The sequence below is a fragment of the Giraffa tippelskirchi genome, chromosome 11 (assembly GCF_054371585.1).
Source record: "Giraffa tippelskirchi isolate mGirTip1 chromosome 11, T2T-mGirTip1v1.2.pri, whole genome shotgun sequence".
In the NCBI taxonomy this organism is placed as follows: domain Eukaryota; kingdom Metazoa; phylum Chordata; class Mammalia; order Artiodactyla; family Giraffidae; genus Giraffa; species Giraffa tippelskirchi.
This window is the reverse complement of record NC_137285.1, coordinates 52,939,397-52,956,820: the sequence shown is the minus strand read 5'-3', so window position 1 is coordinate 52,956,820 and position 17,424 is coordinate 52,939,397. Positions and strand designations below refer to the sequence as shown.

The following is a 17,424-nucleotide window of genomic DNA, read 5'->3' as shown; positions in this document are numbered from 1 at the left end:
TTGGATTTGGGATGAAATTTGTTTTTTAAATAAAAGTACTCTTAAATAGTACAGATCCAGCACATTCTTTTCAGGTCTTTTGAGGGGCAGAGAACGGTCACTAGGTATGCATATATTGATCACTGTTTTATATTTAATGACCAGGGATTTCTACTATTAAAGCTGTGTTCTAAGGTATTACTACCCTCATTTATTATATATAAAGCTCTGTAAATGTACATGGTACTTAATGTGAGATGAAATGGTGCCAGACAAACTGCCTTCCCTGAGGAACATCCAAGCTGAAAGCAGGAGAAGAACAATGTGGAGGGAGATTGGGGAAAGGATGGAGAGTAATTAAGGCTTGCAGACTTGACATTGCTTTGCTGAGGAGATGGACTGCAAGGAGAACCTGAAAGCTGAGAAATGATTCTGAGGTTGGGAAGCCATTCAGTAAAGTCAAACCAATAACTAGAAGCAAGCAAAGACATCAGAAAAGGAGAATTTCAGACTTTTATGTAAGAAATCTACGTATTCAGCTCTGACATTTCATGTACTCCTTGTTTACCTGATTTCTCAGCATCATCTCTTACTCATCACATTCTAAATGCATGGGTCTCACACTTGAGAGACTATCAGAATCACCTGGGGGTGGGGAGCATTGTTAAAATACGGGGCCAAGTGTCAGAGTCACTGAATCAGGAGGTCTGGGGTCTTGAATTTGCATTTGTATTAAATTCTCAGAAATTACTCCTGCTGGAACCACATTAAGAGAACCTCTGTGTCTTCAGCCCCTCTTACCTTTCCCTCCAAGCGTCAGCTTAGAGTCATCTTCAGTTCTCACCTTTATAGTTAGATAATACCCCAGTTGTATCATTTTTCTTTCCTAGAAAATTTTTTCAAATCTGCTATCTTTTCCATCTAACCCAATCAGATACTTCTGTCAAGCCTACTGCAACAACAGGACTACAGCTACTACTATTAACCTCTTTGAATAACCACTATATTCAAGAGAAGTGATAACCATTTAAAATACCTCATTAAATAATACTATTAGATAAGTTGTATTATCGCCATTTGCAGGTGAAGAAATTTCTTTGCAGTAAGATTAACTTGCAGTATTGCAGAAGAGATAAGAATGAACATCTGTCTGACACCAAAACCTTTATTTCCATCCAGTATTCAGCCCTTACCTGAAGACCACTTTCTTTGTGCAGTTACTCATGTGTAATTGTCCGTGCAGTAGTGAATTCTCTCCCTTCTCTCAACTACTAATGATCTCCTCTATATTACAAAGACTTGGTATATGATCAGGTGGCATCAAAAATCAGTAGGAAATGGATAGATTGGTCAAAAAATGTCACTGGGACAATTAAATGTCTGTATGACACAATACACAAATAGCCCTTGGGATACAATCTTCAGTGAGAAAAATAAAACTGAAAATTTTGGAAGAAAACATAAGACATCAAAGTACAAGCTTTAGAAAACTGTAAATCATAAAAGCTCATCAAAATCAACAAAAGAAATAAACAAAATGAAAATTAAGCCATAAATCAGGGAAATTATTCATGGCGAATTTGAACAATGAAGGATTAGTTTAGGAAATATAGAATCAACTCTGTCAGATCTTCCCACTTCACAAAAAAGGAAAGCCAGATGGCCAAGGTGGTTATGGAAATATATTCAGATTTCAAAACTAAAAAGGGATATTACCATTGTATATCAGCACATTATAAGTTCATACACATCAGATTAAATTTATATCTGAGTGTCTGCAGATGTGAGTCCCTGAGAATTCCTGCAGTGTGTTGGCTGGTGTGTAACTTAGTTAATTGCTTTGGAGAGAAGTTTGAAATACTGACTAAAGATAATAACATAGGTTATTGTTCAATTGCTAAGTCATGTCTTGACTCTTTGCCACCTCGTGGACTGCAGCCCGCCAGGTTCCTCTGTCCGTGGGATTTCCCGGGCAAGAATACTGCAGTGGGTTGCCATTTCCTTCTCCAGGGGACCTTACCTACCCAGGGATTGAACCCAAGTCTCCTGTGCCTCTTGCACTGGCAGGCAGATTCTTTACCACTGAGCCACCAGGAAGCCCCTAATGATGCTGGTATCTATGACTTAATTCTATTTCTAGGTATATACTCTAGAACATCTCTTCAACAGACTCAACAGGGTATATGTACAAGAATGTTCACAATGATGTTGGTTATAAAAGGAAAACATTGGCAATAAGCCATGTGTACTTAATAGGTTGGATAATTTTTGTGGTCAAAGAACATAATTCCTCTAGTAAAATAGATGTTTTTTTTGTTAGCCACTTAGTCATGTCCGATTCTTTGTGACCCCATAAACTGTAGCCTGGCAGGTTCCTCTGTCCATGGGATTCTCCAGGCAAGAATACTGGAGTGGGTGGCCATTTCCTTCTCCAAATAAAATAGATGAAGTTAACCTATATGCACTATTATGGATCTGTCTCATAAATATAACACTGAATAAAATTAATACATTACAGTATGTACAAAAGTGATATTATTTTTATAAATTTAAAACAGAGAAATCCTATATATCTAAGTCAAAGTAAATATATGGACAAGAACATACACCAATTTTAGGATGACGGTAACCAATGGGGAAAGAAGGAGAAAAAAGGGATGGAGGGATAGCCTTAATGGCATAAGTCCTCTTTTATTATTGTTTTGATAAAAAAAAATCTGAACCAAATATACTACATTAATGTGGCAAATACTTGTGTTATTTTTCCTATTATGAAATTTTCATCATCAAAAAGAGACCATTTTAACAAAGACTTCTATGATTGAAAACTTTTTGAATATTCTGGTTTAATGAAAGTACAATAATTTAATTTGCTACAAAACTTTTGTCATTAATATGCTAATAGCCTTTTTGAATTGCCAACATTGTAATGTTTTATGAAATATTTCCCAAACTTATTTGACCATGGAAGCCTTTTTTTTTTTTTTCTCAATAAAACATTTGTTAACATCTCATGGATCTTTGGGGAAATGCTGTTACACATCATAGCACTTAATTTTTCCTAATCGTTTCATGTAATTTAACTTGATTTCTCTGGTTCTATTTCCATCTCCTTGATGTCAGAGACTAAGTCTCATTCCTTTTAGCTAGTCATAAAATGGACATACAAGTAATTCTTCGATGGCATGATTTTTCTGAAAAATTATTGTGCATATCATTATATTCAGTGTAGGTTTTGGTTGGGAAGAAATAGTGAAAGTAGTCCTTGCATACAATTTTATATGGAAAAAAAAAAAACCTCAAAAACACAAAGATCAACATAAAGGTTGATTTTTAATTTTGAAACAAATGGAATGCATTGCTCCCAAAACATTGCGAGAACTGATTGCTAAAACTTTTATTTTTTAATTTTTTATCTCATTCAACAGATATTATAAAATTATTGAAGAAGTGACTGCTTTGAATATATAAGTAGATACAATCCAATGTGCAAGGGTTTTCCGATTAAATCATCAATGGTTTCTCAGGGTAAAATAGCTCAATCCTTCTGAAATGATATTAAGCATAAATCCACTCACAATTTTATTACATAAGCAATTCATTTAAAGATTTATAAATACTAGGTATATCTTAAATTCCTTGGTTCACGAGGATATAATTTTGACACAAAGTTGTTTAGTCACTAAGTCATGTCTGACTCTTTGTGACCCCATGGACTATAGCCTGCCAGGCTCCTCTGTCCATGAGATTTCCCAGACAAGATTACTGGAGTGGGTTGCTATTTCCTTCTCCAGGGGTCCTACCAAACCAAGGATCTAACCTGTGTCTCCTGTGCAGGCAGGTTTTTTACCGTCTGAGCCACCAGGGAACAATAAATTGATTAAGCACAAATTTTTTGACTAATGCTTTAGGTGGCGCTAGTGTTAAAGAACTGGCCTGCCAATGCAGGAGTCATAAGAGACACAGGTTCCATTCCTGGGTCAGGAAGATCCCCTGGAGAAGGAAATGGCAACCCACTTCAGTATTCTCGCCTGGAGAATCCCATGGACAAAGGAGCCTGTCAGGCTACAGTCTATAAGGTTCCAAAGAGTAGGACACGACTAAAGCAATTTAGCATGCATTAGCCCCTAACAAGAGAGGAAGCCTATCTTTTGAAGCTTTGAAGTTAGGCATTGACTTTTCCTATCTAGTTATGAAAGTCCTAGATGGCAATATTTTTTTTTCCCAATAGAAGGCTTTTTGTATATACTGAAATTTTGTTATTTCCTGTAGCCACCTTCACTAATTATTTTAGCTAGATCTCCTGGATAAACTGCCGCAGCTTCTACATCAGCACTTGCTTCCCTTTTATATTATGAAGGTGGCTTCTTACACCTCATGAACCAACCTCTGCTGACTTCAGACTTCTTTTCTGCAGCTTCCTCACCTCTCCCAGTCTTCAAAGTATTGAAGAGAGTTCTGTCCTTGCTCCAAGTTAGGCTCTGGCTTAAGGGACTGTTGTGATTGGTTTAATTTTCTGTCCAGGCCACTAAAACTTTCTTCACATCAGCAAGAAAGCTTTTTGCATTCTTATCACTTGTGTGTTCACTGGAGTAGCACTTTGAATGCCTTCAAGACTTTTCCTTTGCATTTACAACTTTGAAAATTACAATTTGGTGTAAGAGGCTTACCTTTCAGCCTATCTTGGCTTTCATTATGTCTTCCTCACTAAACTGAATCATTTCTAGCTTTTGATTTAAAGTGAAAGGTGTGTGACTCTTCCTTTCTCTTGAACACTTAAAAGCCATTGTTGGATTATTAATTGGCCAAATTTCAATATTTCTGTGTCTCAACAATATTTTTATTGTTTGTAATTGCCCCCAAACAATTATAACATCAAAGATCACTGATCACTATAACAATTATCAATTATATATAATGGAAAAGTTTGAAATATTACAGGAATTACCAAAATGTGACACAGAGACATGAAGAGAACAAATGCTGTTGTAAAAGTGGTGCTGATGTATTTGCTCAGTAAAAGGTGAAAGTCACTTAGTCATGTCCAACTCTTTGTGACCCCGTGGACTATAAAGCGCATAGACTTCTCCAGGCCAGGATACTGGAGTGGGTAGCCAGTTGTTCCCTTCTCCAGGGGATCTTCCCAACCCAGGGATTGAACCCTGGGTGTCCTGCATTGCAGGCAGATTCTTTATCAGCTGAGCCACTAGGACAAGTTTGCCACAAACCTGCAATTTTAAAAAAACTTCAATAAAGCACAGTAAAATGAGGTATTCCCATAGATGTATAAGATCTAGTTCAAAGAGTTAAGGAGTTAAAACTCATCAGAGTGTTTCAGAAAAGCATTTTGTAACTGTTGTTCCATAATCATTATCCTTTATACCATCTTCTATTTGGTAAAATTCTGCTGCTATTTTTTGAAGATAAAATAATGAATCTCATTCTTTTAGAATTTTCATTTTGGTATAATTCTTACAGCTTTAAAAATTATTTTATGGGCTTGTATAAAAGAAAATTTCTGACCTTTGCAGAAACTAAATTTGTGTACAGTAAAACCTCATTTAAAGTACAATTCAATATTATTTAGTTTGATTTAGAATCTGATTTACTTAAGAGAAATTCACATCAATACTACAAAGTAATCTGTGTTTTCAGGTGTTGTACTATATTGGGATCTAATACTGAAAACAGTTTTCAAGTGGTTTTGCTAAAAAATTCTACAAGTACTCAAAAGTTTCTAGAGACGTGATTTTTCATCTGTTATTTCAGTCTTGGAAATACAGTGATAAAAACAATAAATTTATATCTTTTCTAACTTTATTACTTTTCAATGTTGATCTGAAATGTTAAAGACAAGTAGGGAACAGTGATTTATTTTCTGCTTTGGGTGCTTCTGGTAATATTAGTTCTTTAGCTCTCTTTATATAATGTATTAATAATCACAATTCATAGCAAAGTTACAGTGAATAAGTGTTTGAAATTTATCTGCTACTGAAGAAACTCATACTTAGTTTATGTGTACTGCTAGACTTTCACAGCATTTCAGCAAGATGTTCTTCTTAACCATGTAGCTTATTTGTTTCACTATCAGTTGAGATAATATGACGCAGTTCATGCAGTTAACAGGATTTAATGACAGGCCATTAACTCACTATTTATAACTGTCTGGGTAGTAAAATGATATCACCAGTATTCCACTTATGCTGCTATAAGACAAAGAAATAAGCTACTGTGTTATAAATACCTTAGAGTTATATACATTATGAAGATCAAATATGTGGTGTTTATTTCTGTTAACACTTTCTCGGCTGAGGACATTTTTTCGGACAGACCTTCATTATTTGTACAGGTGTAACTATGGACATATATATCTTGGAGCATCAGTTCTTTAAAATTGTGTCATTATCAAAGTGTGTACACCTTCCTGTTGCTCCTAGACATTTTGCCATACTCTTGGACACAGGGCTTGCTTGAAAATGTGTGTGTGTGTGTGTGTGTGTGTGTGTATAAGAAGGTTGGGAGAAAGAATATGTATACAGTCAAGGTAAATTTTGTATAGAGTAGAAAATCAGAATAAATAGTATTTTAGTTGTATATAGCAAATTACGCCCCACCCCCACCCCCGAAGTCTTTGTGGCTTATACCAGCAAGCATTTATTATCTCACACAATTTTTATAGATTCAGAATTTAAGAGTAGCCTAGCAGAGTGATTCTGGCTTGAGATTTCATGAGGTTACAGTCAAGATGTTAATTTGGAGTTGCATTCATCTGAAAGCTCAATGGGGGCGTAAAGATCTGCTTCTAAGATGAGTTAATTGCTTGGCTGGCAGTTGATGCTGGTTCTTGGTAAGACATCTCAATGCCTCATCATATGGGCTTTTCCACTGAGCTACTTGAATGTCTCCTAAACGTTGTGTTTGCTTTCTCCCAGAGCGAGTGATATAAGAACAAGCAAAAGTCAAATGGCTTTTATGAACTAACCTTGGAAATCACACACTATCACTTTAGAATATCTTATTGGATACACAGATCAAACCTGACCCTTATGGGAGAGAACTGTGTGAGTGTGTGAAGACCAGAAGGTGATGATCATTGGAGATTATCTTAGGGGCTGGCCGGCTAATATAGGTGGGGAGGAAAAGAAACAGCATCTGTAATTTGAAAGAGACACTATATCTTGACTTCGTTTGAGGACAGTGTGGCTCTCAATCACTTAAAATAATTTTTTACTGTTTCTTCAAGGCAGAGTAGCACAGAGTTTTTTTTTTTCTTTTATATAACTTTTTATACGTATCGATCACTTTTGTTAATGCCAATTACTCTGCCAATCAGGTTATACAGATAATTATCATTTTATAGTGTAGGAGTTCTGGCACATCAAGAAGGTGGCAAAGTTATAATTAGAGGAGTAAGATCTACAGTTCCTGTCTTTTAACCTTTGGTTATGATCATGGTTTCCTGTCAGGCCTAAAGTACCCTGAGACATTCCCCAAATGCTTATTGCTGAAATCTGTCAGTGTATTACGTGTTCATCTCCAGTCATTTTTCTAAGATTTGATTCAGAGATATCAGTTCATTTTATCTATCCCACTAGTAATTGTATATGCTCACAGATTTTAAGACCTTTGTGAAATCATCTGATGATGAACTAAAGACGGTGAGTAATTTACCTTCGCAAACATTTAGCTTTGTAAACAGAAAATAATGGTAAAATGAAATGCATCCTTCTAACCAAGATAGAGGAACTGTAGTTATAAAGTTAGACTTTCAACATGAAAACCAGGGTAGAACAGTGAAGAGTTACCAGCACTATTAAAGTGGGTTAAGGAAGAGGAGTAGGTAGGGAAACATACTTTTTTTGAATTATGGCCCAGGGTATTCTTGCATCCTTTTCAATGGAAACAGCTTCTATTGTCACCACAGACTAAGCTGTTAAAGTAAATGACAATATCAGCTTGAGATGTTTTGGAGAAGAGATGTTAAAGTCAGTTCAGATGCTCACACTCTTTGTTTGAAGTCCAGGCATTTTCATAAACATGCATTGTTGCTGATGAATGGCTAATTAAATTGAGAGAAAAACAAGGAGGCATCTGGTATCTTTCTGCACCATGAAATCACATTTCCTGGAAGTATTACTACCTGGTTCCAAGAAGTCAACTGTGTAGCGTTATCAGCTTCATAGATCTGATATTTTGCATTTAACCATACTAAGTGTCTGCCTTATGACACCTGAGTCATAAGGTCAGTAAGGTCATTCAACTCAAACAGACCAACACTAATCATGAATAGTCTGTTACTACCTGCTGCCTGACATTCAGGATGCTTTAATAGACCCAAGGACTATCATTAGAGCAAAAATGCTGTTCTGCAGGATGTAACATTGCTTTGCATGTTTAAATTTTTTATATAGATATATTCATGCATGTGTGCTAAGTCACTTCTGTCATATCTGACTCTTTGCAACCCTGTAGGCCCATGAGGCTCTTGAGTACATGGGATTCTCCAGGCAAGAATACTGAAATGGGTTACCATACCTTCCTCCAGGGGATCTTCCCATCTCAGGGATCGAACCTGGGTCTCTTATGTCTCCTGAATTGGCAGGCGGGTTCTTTACCACTAGCATCACCTGGGAAGCCCAAATATATTCATACCATTGTATTTTTTCTTAATTAGTTTTATTCATTTCAATATTAGATCTTTGAGACTTATACATTTTTAATCTGGTACTTTGAGTTCTTTCATTTTAACTACTGTACCAAATACAAGTGACAAGGCAAAATCAATGAAGACACAATAGAAATAAAATTATAAACTTCCAAAGTATCAATAAACATGAAAATAAAAAAAAAATGCTCTTTTCTTTGTAGATCTCAATTTCTGGCCTCTTAAGAAAACCAAGAAAATTGAAAAATAATTTTCACATTGGCTTTTAGTAGGGGGAATGGAGCTCTTTTTGGAGAGCTGCAGAATTTATTTTCTGGGCCTGAAGTGCAGAGAGTGGAAAGTTGGGATAGTGAGGGTTATGCTGTTGTTTGTTTTTTGGGTCCAGTCATATGTAAACTGTTGGGTTGACCAAAAAGTTCATTTGGGTTTTTCTATCAGATATTTGGGGAAATCCCAAATGAACTTTTTGGCCAACTCAATAGATGAAGAATGGAATTCTTTGCTCAGATTCCTGAAATAGTGGCTTGAGGAAAGTTTAATAAAAAACCATTTACAAAGATGTGGTCAGGGCTTGGGGAAAATAACAATTATGTTCCCATGCTATGGCAGTTGTAACAGAGAACTATTGTTATGTGTAAATCTTTAGGAGCAGAGGAAGGAAGAGGAAGGAAATCCACAGTGAAGTGAGTCATTTGACAGGAATTGCAGCATCAACAGAGGGAGACAGCTGACCAGTAGTGACCTGACTGAGAGACCTGGGAAAATAAATACCCTGACTTGACTCTCCCATTAACCTCTAATCTCTAACTTGTGCCAGACCTGACTGGAAGCCCACTGATGCTGGGCATACAGGTCAGACTCTAGAGCATAGAGCAAGATCGAGAGGTGTGATGGGGGGTATCAGAGGGACCAAAGGAAGGTATCAAACACAGGGCATACTTATAATTGGCAGAAATCAGAACAAAATATAATCTATTGTCTTTTTCCTGACTTCACTGAAACTAATAAGCTAAGTCATTGTGTGGTCATTTCTAGAGCTTGAGAGGACCTGGGTTTGAATTCTAGCTCTAATAATGACTTTCTGGGCTTCATCTGTCAAAGAGCTAATTATGGTTCTGAGCCCATCAGGTTGCCATGGAGAATAAATAAACTAATATAAGTAATGCACTTTAACCAGTGCCTGACACATGGTTTGAGATGTCTTTGCTACTATTACTTACATGAATCCCATGTAGTATCCTGTAGTCCTGTATCCTGTAGCTAAGCTGGAGTCCTGTTGTTATTTTTCAGTATCCCTTTTGTGTCTGGCTATAACCTGGGGTTAAACATCTAGGCTGCAGTAATTGAATGTAGATCCTTAGGAATCTCATGTCCAACCAAAGGAGGCAGGGAACATGTCCCTGAATATCTTCACAAGAGCCAGAAGGTGTGGCCAGTTTCTTTTCTTTTCTTTCTTTCCTTTTGGTCACACCATGAGGCATGCAGGATCTTAGTTCCCTCACCAGGGATCAAACCTGTACCCCCTGCAGTGGAAGCTCAGTCTTAACCAGTGGACAGCCAGGGAAGTCGCCAGTGGCAAATTTCTTTTCTACAGAAGGTGACTGACTGGGTTGACCCCACGTGAATTAAATTTGTGATGGAAAAGAGTTTAGTCAACGGTTCCTGCTTCCCCCAACAAATGAATCCCGTTAGGATTATTGCACAGAATGCTAGAGATGAAAATGAATCTTTGACTTGGAACTGTGCCTTTTCTTGAAATTTATTATCTAATTAAGCAATTTCCCAATAAAACAGATGTTTAAATTTTCACAGGAAACAAGAAACAGCGATGATAATATTAAGAACTAGCATTTGTAAATCACACTACAGTTTACAAAAGGCCTTCACATTTCCTGGATTCGTGGTTTTCTAGTTTTGTTTTAGCCATTGAGTGGACTCCGGGAGTTGGTGATGGACAGGGAGGCCTGGTGTGCTGCGGTTCATGGGGTCGCAAAGAGTCGGACACGACTGAGCGACTGAACTGAACTGATGGAACCCTTTGTACATCATGTAATCTCAAGCACAAGAAAATGGAGTTTCTGGCCAACCCTCTTTTAACTGCTCTGAGGTAATGTCAATGGAGGAGGCTAGTATAAAACCTGAGTTTTTGTCTGTTTCTGGATTCCTTCCCTTCCTTGGGTACAGGGTTCAGTCATCCCCCTGAATTTTTTAGTTCTATTCCAAATGAAGAGTGCTGGGTCTCAAGACAGGCTTCTCCGAGAGTGTTTGTGTTACTGAGAAGGAAATAGTCAATGGCTTAATGGGGGCTTTGAGGACAGAAGGAAACATGGAAGAGAACTGAAAAAAACCCTTAGCATCTTTTTTTAAATGCCCCATTGTCATTGTGTTTGAAACTTGATGTGACATCTATGACCAAGGGTTAGTGGAGTTTGGGATTTCCAGTTCCCCCAATCCCACCTTATATAATTAATCCAAGTGAAAATGGATTCTCTTCTTAGCAGACCACATGCAGTGTTCTAAGCTGTAAAGTTTCAATATGCCAAAGAGTAATATGGCATAACTAGACTGTCTTGTTTTAACTGCCATGTAGTAAGATCTTCATCCATACAATATTTAAAATAATCTCAAGGGGTGTGTGTGTGTGTGTGTTTGTGTGTGTGAATTTATACTGTTTCTCTCTTCCTCTCTCTATACCTACCGTACCTATTTTTTTTAAGTGTACAGATTAGAAGCCAATAACTCCCTAAAGTATTGTTTTTATCTTCTTATTTTTGTCCATGCCACGTGACATGTGGGATGTGGCATTCCCCAACTATGGATTGACACTTTGTCCCCTGTATTGGGAGTGCAGAGTCTTAACTACTGGACTGCCGAGGAAGTCTCCTACCCTACCTGTTAATTAAAGGTTTGTGTGTCAGCCTCTAAGCTGAGTTCTCTGAACCAAACTCATATAATTTTTTTTTTAATAAATTTATTTATTTTAGTTGGGGGCTAATTACTTTACAATATTGTAATAGTTTTTGCCATACATTGACATGAATCAGCCATGGGTTTACATGTGTTCCCCTTCCTGGACCCCCCACCCACCTCCCTCCCCATCCCATCCCTCTGGGTCATCTCATTGCCCCGGCCCTGAGCCCTTGTCTCATGCATCGAACATGGGATGGTATTCTGTTTCACATATGATAATGTACATGTTTCAATGCTATTCTCCCAGAACGTCCCACCCTCACCTTCTCCCTCAGAGTCCATAAAATTGTTCTATGCATCTGTGTCTCTTATTCTGTCTCGCATATAGGGTTATCATTACCATCTTTCAAATTCCATATATATGCATTAGTATACTGTATTGGTGTTTTTCTTTCTGGCTTTCTTCACTCTGTATAATGTGCTCCAGTTTCATCCATCTCAGTAGAACCGATTCAAATGTATTTTTTTAATGGCTGAGTAATATTCCATTGTGTATATGTACCACAGCTTCCTTATCCATTCGTCTGCTGATGGACATCTAGGTTGCTTCCATGTCCTGGCTATTGTAAACAGTGCTGCGATGAACATTGGGGTACACGCGTCTCTTTCAATTCTGGTTTCCTCAGTGTATATGCCCAGCAGTGGGATTGCTGGGTCATATGGCAGTTCTATTCCCAGTTTTTTAAGGAATCTCCACACTGTTCTCCATAGTGGCTGTACTAGTTTGCATTCCCACCAACAGTGTAAGAGGGTTCCCTTTTCTCCACACCCTCTCCAGCATTTATTGCTTGTAGACTTTTGCACAGCAGCCATTCTGACTGGTGTGAAATGATACCTCATTGTGGTTTTGATTTGCATTTCTCTAATAATGAGTGATGTTGAGCATCTTTTCATGTGTTTGTTAGCCATCTGTATGTCTTCTTTGGAGAAATGTCTGTTTAGTTCTTTGGCCCATTTTTTGATTGGGTCGTTTATTTTTCTGGAATTCAGCTGCAGAAGTTGCTTGTATATTTTTGAGATTAATTGTTTGTCTGTTGCTTCGTTTGCTATTATTTTCTCCCATTCTGAAGGCTGTCTTTTTTGACTGTGATAAGGAAATTGTGGCTGGTCTAAGTATCTTAGATCAGGTCTTACTATTAGAATCTGTCCATAGTTCATGCTCTTAACTGCCATACTAAACCACTTGTACAAGCTTGACACAAGTCAGCTCCAAAATTGATAAGAGAAACAATAATAGCAACATAAACTTAAAATGCAAAGATTCATGGTAAATTTATGGTAAAAAGAAAGTCCAGCACACATTTTGATCAGATTATATTGTAAATTCTAACTACATCTTTGGTTACAAACTTTAGGGAGGAATTTGGTCATATCTAGTAGATCCAAGAACTTCCCAGTGGTATAGAATATGCCTCTCAATGCAGATGAAGCTGGGTTGATCCCTGAGTCTGGAAGATCCCCTGGAGAGGAAATGGCAGCCCAGTCCACTATTCTTGCCTGGGAAATCCCATGGACAGAGGAGCCTGGCAGGCTCCAATCCATGGGGTTGCAAGAGTTGAGCATGACTGAGCAACTAAACACTATTTGGTCATATCCATTCTCTTGTGATTGGTGAGCAATGTGATGAAGGAATTGGCCTCTAAGTGCCTGTGCGGGAAAGGATGAAGGAAGATTGAGATCTGGCTCAGGAGAAACCATGTGAGGACTGGCAAGATAGAGACATTTTCAAAGTTTGCTTACTTTTTGCCTGTACCTTCAGGAGGATCTATTCCTGGTAATGAGGAATTTCCAGGTCAGTATCATGTCCATTCCTCTTATATTTTCATGCACTTGAGAGTTTCACATGACTGATTCTTGCTTTATAATTCAAATCTAAGCTCAAACATTGTCTACTTGGAGAATGGCTATCTCCCCAAGAACTTCTCGGATTTCCAGAGTCAGAATCTCATGAGTGTTAAAACAAAACTCACAACCTCAAATTATCTTTTTGATTTGTTTATTTTTTCATTGTCTCTTTCTCCCCACTAGATATCAACTACACAGAGAAGGAATCTTGTTTTTATCCCCTTCCATGTCTTCAGAATCTAGTACCTGGCACATAGAAGGCAGTGTATAAATATTTGCTCATTAAATCAATACTCTGAAGCTCTTGAAGTGCTCTGTAATATTAAGAATTTCAGCCATATACCAATTCAAATCAGGTTTATAGAGTTGTTAATGCAAATTTTAAATTCTTAAAATATAGTATGAATAAAATGAAAGAGTTGCATACAGAATTTTAAATTCACTGTGACTAACTGTAAAAGCTTGACAGAGAAAAGCTTGTAAAGATGTTAGATATTACATATGGTTGCTACGGTGGGGTATCATGAGTAATTTTCTCTTGTATTTATGTAACAGTATACTGAGCACAAATATTTTATAAGGAAACATAGAATAATTAAGAACTGAAAAAATTCCAAGTGGATAAACAAAAATGTTCTAATGCCATAGATTTGCTTTCAGACATATTTTTCAGTTAAGTATTAGACTGCTTAGATAGTCATGATAATTACAATAATGATGAGAAATGGTGGGAAAGAAAGAATGGAATAGAAAATTTGGGGGCAGTGGAGATTTGAGAATCATTTACCATATTTTGTTTTTGCATTAATCTGTACAAGCACAAATAGTAATGTTCACATTATCAGTCTTTTTTTGATCTTTTAGAAGCTGGGGTATAGAGAAAGGCACAGAGTGTCAACCAAGATGACTTGAAAATGTGTTATATGGACAAATGGCAAATTGTGACAATATATCACTGAAGTTTAATAGTATTTTGTTTCCAGTGTGTACACATATGTGGTCAAAATTTTTGGCCTGACTTACAAGTCAGCCAGCTGAGCTGTATGTCAATGAGGGAGGAGATGTGTCTTTTCACACACCTTTGTATCCCCAGGGTCTGTGGTGGGTATATAGTGCCTAAAAGATCCTCAACTAAGTTAATATGCTAATTATGGTATTTTTAAAATAATATTAAATATATAGGAACTAAAAGTTATTTTGTCTGTTATATTAAGATATCCTTATGCCAAATTTAATATTACTGTCCTGCTTTTAGTGAAAAAAGTTGCATAACCAGTGACTGAACCTTCTGTTTGACCTGGAGTCGATTGCCTGGGTTAGCAATATTTAGCTTCCTATCTTAGAAACTTATAAATGGCTATGGCTAATCAAATTGCATCAACTTAAATGTCAATTCAGTGCAGTTCAGTTCAGTCGCTCAGTCGTGTCCGACTCTTTGCAATCCCATGAATTGCAGCACACCAGGCCTCCCTGTCCGTCACCAACTCCTGGTGTCCACCCAAACTCACGTCCATCAAGTCGGTGATGCCATCCAGCCGTCTCATCCGCTGTCGTCCCCTTCTCCTCCTGCCCCCAATCCTCCCCAGCATCAGGGTCTTTTCCAATGAGTCGACTCTTCGCGTGAGGTGGCCAAAGTATTGGAGTTTCAGCTTCAACATCAGTCCTTCCAATGAACACCCAGGACTGATCTCCTTTAGGATGGACTGGTTGGATCTCCTTGCAGTCCAAGGGACTCTCAAGAGTCTTCTCCAACACCACAGTTCAAAAGCATCAATTCTTCAGCGCTCAGCTTTTTTTATAGTACAGTTGTCACATCCGTACATGACTACTGGGAAAACCATAGCCTTGACTAGATGGACCTTTGTTGGCAAAGTAATGTCTCTGCTTTTTAATATGCTATCTAGGTTGGTCATAACTTTCCTTCCAAGGAGTAAGTGTCTTTTAATTTCATGGCTGCAATCACCATCTGCAGTGATTTTGGAGCCCAGAAAAATAAAGTCTGACACTCTTTCCACTGTTTCCCCATCTATCTGCCATGAAGTGATGGGACCAGATGCCATGATCTTAGTTTTCTGAATGTTGAGCTTTTAAGCCAACTTTTCTATTCTCCTCTTTCATCAATAGGCTTTTTAGTTCTTCTTCACTTTCTGCCATAAGGGTAGTGTCATTTGCATATCTGAGGTTATTGATATTTCTCCCAGCCATCTTGATTCCAGCTTGTGCTTCTTCCAGCCCAGCGTTTCTCATGATGTACTCTGCATAGAAGTTAAATAAGCAGGGTGACAATATACAGCCTTGACGTACTCCTTTTCCTATTTGGAACCAGTCTGTTGTTCCATGTCCAGTTCTAACTGTTGCTTCCTGATCTGCATACAGGTTTCTCAAGAGGCAGGTCAGGTGGTCTGGTATTCCCATCTCTGTCAGAATTTTCCACAGTTTCTTGTGATCCACACAGTCAAAGGCTTTGGCATAGTCAATAAAGCAGAAATAGATGTTTTTCTGGAACTCCCTTGCTTTTTAGATGATCCAGCAGATGTTGGTAATTTGATCTCTGGTTCCTCTGCCTTTTCTAAAACCAGCTTGAACATCTGGAAGTTCACGGTTCATGTATTGCTGAAGCCTGGCTTGGAGAATTTTGAGCATTACTTTACTAGCGTGTGAAATGAGTGCAATTGTGCGGTAGTTTGAGCATTCGTTGGCATTTAAGTGTGTACAACTTAAATGTACACACATGGAAATCATCTCAAAGTCCTGCTTGAGTATTATTTTAAAAAGTATAAAAATTAAAAAAGTAATTTCAGAAGTGGCTTTAAACCTCATTCTAAATGTTATAGGTGGGAAATGGAAAGGTCGTTCTTCTGCTCCAACCAATTCTGTTTCCAATCATGAAAATACATCCAAATATTTCTCTTAAATCTGTTATAGTGGCAAATGTCATGGAAAAAAAAAAAAACCTTTCCATGTTTTTTTTTTTAACATTACCTGAGGAAACATTTAAAAAATTACTGATGTCTGGTTCCCAGCCTACACTTTTTGTTTTAATTGCTCTGGGGACAGAATGGGCATTTTTGAGTATTTTCCCTTTCATGCACTAGAGAAGGAAATGGCAACCCACTCCAGTATTCTTGCCTGGAGAATCCCAGGGATGGCGGAGCCTGGTGGGCTGCCGTCTATGGGGTCGCACAGAGTCGGACACGACTGAAGTGACTTAGCAGCAGCAAAAGCCTCAAAGGCGGGACTTCCTTTGCAGTCCAGTGTTTAGGACTCCGCGCTTCCACTGCAAGGGGCACCAGTTCAATTCCTGGTTGAGGAGCTAAGATCTTGCATGCAGTGCCGTGCAGCACAGCCAAAAAATGGGCGGGGGGGAGGGGGGGGCTTCAAATGTGTTTCTAATGTACAACCAAGGCCGAGATTCACAGAGTAGATTGTTAACACCCTTTTCTACTTAGACTATGGTATTGTTTTCCAAACAAGTAAATATCCTGACTTTAGTTAGCTCAGAAGCTATAACTGGTACTAAGTGTCCCACAGAAAAGTTCCTTCCAGCCTATGTCTATGGAAGATTTCTGGATGATAAAAAAGTTTGCCCTTTTAAATGGACTGTCCAACCGATCATTTGCCTTCGTGTTAAGGTTATTGTAAAGTGCGATGATATGGACTTTTCTGTTCCTAATATTTCTTTTTGTAAAATTCTTCTTAGCAGTTTGTCCCGATCTATACCTCACTGAGGTTACCCTTAATGTTCCCCTTTTGAGAAATGCATTAGTGAGAACTAGCACTTTGAAGATTTTATTCTTTGACTCAATTTTTAGAATAAAATTGAAAAATGAACTGACAAGTTAAAGTAGGAATAGCATATTGAGCTAACCAAAATGTACTCTCTGGAGCTCATAAAGAGGGAAGAAATTTGAAAATTTAATTCTACACTGCTCTGGATAGGAATAGAAAATTAAGCAAGATCTCTC

At 37.8% G+C, this 17,424-nt stretch overlaps 1 protein-coding gene and 1 long non-coding RNA gene across 45 annotated transcripts in view; one reads left to right on the top strand and one right to left on the bottom strand.

The window, feature by feature from the left end:
- INPP4B (inositol polyphosphate-4-phosphatase type II B) overlaps positions 1-17,424 on the top strand; it is an 802,877-nt gene that overhangs the window by 320,266 nt on the left and 465,187 nt on the right. The window lies entirely within an intron of this gene.
- LOC145526877 (uncharacterized) overlaps positions 3,294-17,424 on the bottom strand; it is a 69,355-nt gene continuing 55,224 nt past the window's right edge. Inside the window, exons 4-6 of the long non-coding RNA XR_014069265.1 lie at positions 8,515-8,606; positions 4,049-5,207; positions 3,294-3,715 (exon numbers count right to left, since the gene is read on the bottom strand). This is a non-coding gene — a long non-coding RNA (uncharacterized LOC145526877). The remainder of the gene's footprint in view (positions 3,716-4,048; positions 5,208-8,514; positions 8,607-17,424) is intronic.